The following is a 6,108-nucleotide window of genomic DNA, read 5'->3' on the forward strand; positions in this document are numbered from 1 at the left end:
TCCCCGCCTGCAACTCGGCACCCGCCTGGAACTCTCCGCACCTGGCTCGGCGGCGGGTCTTCCGGGCGCTCTGACCGCTGTCCGTGGTTCTGATCGCTCTGAGCCAACAACGCAAGAGGACTCGCTCTCCTCAACTTGGGTCTTGCCAGAAAGACAAGCGTGGGGCAGGGGCAAGAGATGTCTGAGACCCCTCTCCGCCCTCTCACAACCTCCTGCACTAGGATGCTAATTCTCCAGTGTCACCTGATTAAAAGTCTGGGTATGACAAGGAACTTCTGGAATGCTGACCCTTCTTCCATCCCTTAAAGGGTAGAGCTGATTTGACAGGAATTTTGAGAGGCAAGGCCCAGAGGATGAAGTCATTCAGGAATGCCTTCTATCACATCTCCTCCAGGTGCCAACACCTCCCTCTCCCACCAAGCCAACATAACGGAAAAAGCAAGGATGACTGGAGATGGTTATCTATTTGGTGGGACACTAAGGGTGTGAAGGAGTGCCTTCCACAATGCCTCCTTCACCTGGTCGTCCATGATCTCATTCCCATTCGCAGATGGTCTGCCCCTCCTGTCTGTGATTACAAAAGGGGCTCCATAGAAAAATGGCCCTGGGAAGAGCCACAGCAGATTAAATCCCCCCTAAAGTGTGCATGACTGGTGTCACCACCCTTACCAGATAACTTGTGCTGACAAGCAGCAGGATGAGGGAGTAGCATTGTTTAGGAAAGGAAATGTGTTATGACAGAAGTGGAGAAAGGGGCAGCAAGGAGCAGAAGCTGAGACCTCTAAGCAAATCTTGCCTGAAAAATAGCATCTTCCAGGTATTGAGTGAGAAAATTGTTATTGTAGTTCTTCACTTTTCAGATAAGGAAACTGAGCTCAGTGAAATTAATCTACTTTCTTTTCTTTTTTACACCTAAATTGATTTTTAATTTTTAATTTAAGTATAATTGATTTACAATATTATTTTAGTTTCGGGTGTACAACGTAGTGATTCAATTTAAGGTTACTATAAAATATTAGCTGTATTCCCTATGCCATATATTGCATCCTTGTACCTTATTATTTTATACCTTGTGGTATACCTCTTAATCCCCTACCCCTATCTTGCACCTCCCCCATCCCTCTCCCCACTGGCAACCACTACTTTGTTCTCTGTATCTCTGAGTCTATTTCTATTTTGTTATATCATTCGTTTTATTTTCTAAGTTCTGCATATAAGTGAAAACATACAGTATTTGTCTTTCTCTGTCTGACTTATTTCACTAAGCATAATACCCTCTGGGTCCGTCCACGCTGTTGCAAATGGCAAAATTTCATTCTTCTTTATGGCTGAGTATCATTTCATTGTCTATATATACAACATCTTTTTTATCCATTCATCTGTTGATAAGCGCTTAGGTTGCTTCCATAACTTGGCAATTATAAATAAAGCTGCTATGAACATTGGGGTGCATATGTTTTTTTGAATTAGTGTTTCCATTTTCTTTGGATATACACCCAGGAGTGGAATTACTGGATCGTATGGTAGGTCTATTTTTAGTTCTCTGAGGAACCTCCATACTGTTTTCCATAGTGGCTGTACCAGTTTATATTCCCCCTGACTGTGCATCAGGGTTCCCTTTTCTCCACATTCTCGCCAACATTTGTAATGTGTGGTCTTTTTTTAAATTTTTTTAAATTGTGGTAAAAGTCACATAATATAAAACATACTGTTTTAACCATATTTAGCTGTACAGTTCAGTGGCACTGAACTGTACATTCACATTGTTGTGCAACTCTCACCATCATCCATCTCCTGAATTTTTCACCTTCCTAAACTGAAACTCTGTCTCCATTAAACATTTTGATGATAGCCATTCTGACAGGTGTGAGGTGATATCTCATTGTGGTTTTGATTTCAATTTCTCCAAAGATTAATGATGTTGAGCATCTTTTCTGTCCCTGTTGGCCATCTATATGTTTTCTTTGGAAAAATGTCTTTTCAGATCTTCTGCCCTTTTAAAAATTTATTTATTTATTTATTTATTTATTTATTTATTTATTTTTGGTGGGGGGCTGTGTTGGGTCTTCGTTGCTGCGCGTGGGCTTTCTCTAGTTGCGGTGAGCGGGGGCTACTCTTCGCTGAGGTGCGCGGGCTTCTCATTGTCGTGGCTTCTCTTGTTGCGAGCATGGGCTCTAGGCACGCAGGCTTCAGTGGCATGTGGCACGTGGGCTCAGTAGTTGTGGCTTGCGGGCTCTAGAGCTCAGGCTCAGTAGATGTGGTGCACGGGCTTAGTTGCTCCGCGGCATGTGGGATCTTCCTGGGCCAGCGCTCGAACCCGTGTCCCTTGCATTGGCAGGCAGATTCTTAACCACTGTGCCACCAGGGAAGCCCCTCTTCTGCCCATTTTTTTAAAAAATTATTAGCACCTTTAATTATTATTTATTTTATTTTATTTTATTTTGGCTGTGTTGGGTCTTCGTTTCTGTGCGAGGACTTCCTCTAGTTGTGGCAAGCGGGGGCCACTCTTCATTGCGGTGCGCGGGCCTCTCACTATCGTGGCCTCTCTTGTTGCGGAACACAGGCTCCAGACGCGCAGGCTCAGTAGTTGTGGCTCACGGGCCTAGTTGCTCCGTGACATGTGGGATCCTCCCAGACCAGGGCTCGAACCCGTGTCCCCTGCATTAGCAGGCAGATTCTCAACCACTGCACCACCAGGGAAGCCCTTCTGCCCATTTTTAATTGGGTTTTTAAAATATTGACTTGTATGAGCTGTTTAGATATTTTGGATATGAACCCCTTATCAGACACATCATTTGCAAATATTTTCTCCCATTCAACAGGTTGCCTTAATCTATTTTCTTAAGGTCACACAATTAACAAGTGGTAAACCTGGATTCCAACCCAGGCAGTCTGATTCCAGACCTGAAGCTCTTAATCACTGCCAGGGTGATTGCAAAGTTCTTCTACTCAAAGAAAAATTAGGATAATCTATTGCCATCTCTAAAGCTACAGAGAGCTGTGCAATAAGGGATGTGAGTCTGGTGGCTGACAAAAAGGGAAGGATCTAAAGCATGGGAAAGATGAGAATTTTGCAGGTGAAGATGGGGAAGAGGTAAGGGCTGTCCTGGGAAGATTCTGGGGGATGGAGCAGTGTGTGTGTGTGTGTGTGTGTGTGTGTGTACATGCACACTACAGGAAGAATATCCAAAGATTAAACAACAGAGAGAGAGACAACGAAAGCCTGCCAAGAGCAGAGCTGAGTCAGAAGTCTGGGGCTGCTGAGGGTGTAGAGAATCTCTAGAGCTGGGTGTCATGATATGAAGGGTTGGGAGCAAGGCATAGTACATCAACCAACAGTTCTATCAAGAACTGACTCTGCATCTAGCCTGAGCCTCTCTTTACTCTTCCACAAAATGGACATATGCTCCCTCCTTGCAAGGACTAAAAGGGAGAAAATGGTGTCTTTGAAAGTCCATAGCAGTGTGAAAAGAGCCAAAGAATTTGGAATACATGTGAGAGTTCATCCTTGCATCAGGGGAGATTGTGTCTCGCTGGGGAGACAGAGCCACCCCGGGGGAAAACGATTAAGTGCTCAGCACTCTGACTAGAGCCTCTATGTGGAGGGGATTGTGGAAGAAGACTTTAGGGCAGACACAAGTCTGAATACATACTCCAGGGACTTCTGTCCAGGGAAGGACTCCTCTTACACCAGATCATCTCCACAAATATTTATTGAGTGCCTATGACATGCCATGCACTTTCTACTTCTATTTAATGGAGATAATCACACCATCTATGTCACAGTATTACCACTCTAGGATTAAATGAGATGGTATATGTGGTAGGCTGAATAATAGCCCCCCAAAGATGTCCATGTCCAAATCCCCAGAACCTGTGCATATGTTATTTCATGTGGTATGAAGGGCTTTGTGGATGTGATTAAGTTAAGGATGTGGAGGTGGGTAGCTTATTTTGGATTATCCAGGAGGACCAAGTATAATCACAAGGGTCCTTACTAGAGGGAGGTAAGAGGATCAGGGCTAGAGAGAGGACATGGAAGGGTGGAAACAGGGGTCAGAGGGGAGCAGTGTTACACGGCTGGCATCTGTGAGGAAGGCTTTGAGGATGGAGGAAGAGGCCATGAGCCAAGGAATGCAGGTGGCCTCTAGCACCTGGAAAAGGCAGAGAAATGGATTCTTCTTACAGCCTCCAGAAGGAGCACAGGCCTGCCTGCCAGCACCTTGACTTTAACCCAGTGAAATACATATCAGACTTTAGATCTCCAGAACTGTAAGAAAAGAAATTTGTGTTATTTGAAGCCACTACGCTCAGGGTAATTTGTTTCAGTAGCAATAGGAAGCTAACTGAGCACAGTGCCTGGCACTTAGTGACCCCCCCCCCCGTAAAGGTGGTTGTGGTGGCAGTGTTGGCTCTCTCCAGTATCAGACCCTAGGTAGGGGGTGCTAGGTGCTGGCTGTGCTGGCTACAAAGGAAGAAGGAAGACCCTTACTTCACTCAACAAGTCTTCACTGAAGGTCTGGGCTCACAATGGTCTGGAGTCCAGTCCCTGGAATCAGATTGCCTGGATTCAATCCCACCTCAGTCTTTTGCTACTCAGGCAAGTTGCTTCGTCTCTCATGTTTTTTTCATGTCCACCTCATAGGGTTGCTGTGAAGATGAAATGGGACTGTGCAGGTAAAACTAAGCTTTCTGCTGGGAGGTGGGGATGCGGAGTGGACAAGACAAATCCCACCTTTGAGGAGCATACAGTGTAGGGAGAGAAACAGACACAGTCACAGGCCCCTAGGGTGACGTGGTGACTGATCCAGCACGGAGACCTGGGTGCTCTGGGAACATGGCAGGAACACTCAGTTGAGGAGAGAGCTTCCTGGAGAAGGTGGTTCTGGGCTAATGCTTTGAGGGATAAGAATGAATCAGCCATGAGAGGGAAGATGAGGAGTGTTCTGGGCAGAGCTGGGGGACTGGTTAACTGCTCAACTACCACCCCAAGTGTCTTAGTCCATTCAGGTTGCTGTAATAGAATAAATACCGTAGATTGGATGGATGAAACAGCAAAAATTTATTTCTTTTAGTTCTGGAAACTGGGAAATATAAGATCAAGGTGCTGGCAGATTCAGTGTCTGGTGAGAGCCCCCTTCCTCGTTCATAAGCTTTCTTTTCACTGTAACCTCACATGGTAGAAAGGGTGAGAGAGCTCCCTGGGGTCTCACTTATAAGGGCACTAATCCTATTCATGAGGGCTCCACCATTACATTGGGGGTTAGGTTTCAACATGTGAATTTTGTGGGGGACACAAACATTCAGTCTATAGTACCTAGGCTCTTGGCAGAAGAAAGATGCAGGTAAGGAAATGTTTGGGGAAATTGGGCCCGTCAGGTAGCATGGCTCAGCTGCAATTGTACTGAACTACTTCTCTGCAGCTCCCCTTCTCACCCCGTCTCTAGCCCAGCCCTGGGCAGCTATGGGGCAACATAAGAGCACTGGGCACCTAGGAAAAGGGGAAAGAGGGAGCAAGGAGCACTGCCCCGGGAGTCAGCTGGTGGCGAACCTCTGTCCACTGCTGTCTCACTGAGCGGCTTTATGCAAGTCCTTTCTCTGCCCTGGCACTCTGTTTCCCCTGTGTAGAAAGAAGGAATTAGACAAGGAATTCTCCCAGCCACAAAAGTGTTGTTATAGTCAACTGCCCCTAGTTCATGGTTAGGTCTGCTTGCCAGCTCCCAGCCCCCAGCAATACCTCCGTCTTCTGTGACCCTTAGACCTTCTCCAAAAGCCAGAAACCACCTGCAGAGGGACATCAGATCCTTCACAGCTGTGATAGGCGTATGTGGGGGTGTGTGTGTGTGTGTGTGTGTGTGTGTGGTGTGTGTATGCTCGGGGTTCTTTAGAAACCAGCCTGAGTGTGTAGATCTTCTCTGCTCTTGAAGTGAATCTCTATACTGATGGTTAACAGAGGAAGGTCTGAGTTTGGCAGCCTGGAAGAAAAGAGCTATTAACTCTTCCCATCCCATGTCCAGCCTCGCCAGCAATATTCAAATCATCTGACTAGAGTGGAGGGGTTGCCTATGTGTTGCAGGGTAATAGTCTCTCTCTCTCTCTCTCTTTCCT

The sequence above is a fragment of the Balaenoptera ricei genome, chromosome 1 (assembly GCF_028023285.1).
Source record: "Balaenoptera ricei isolate mBalRic1 chromosome 1, mBalRic1.hap2, whole genome shotgun sequence".
NCBI lineage: Eukaryota > Metazoa > Chordata > Mammalia > Artiodactyla > Balaenopteridae > Balaenoptera > Balaenoptera ricei.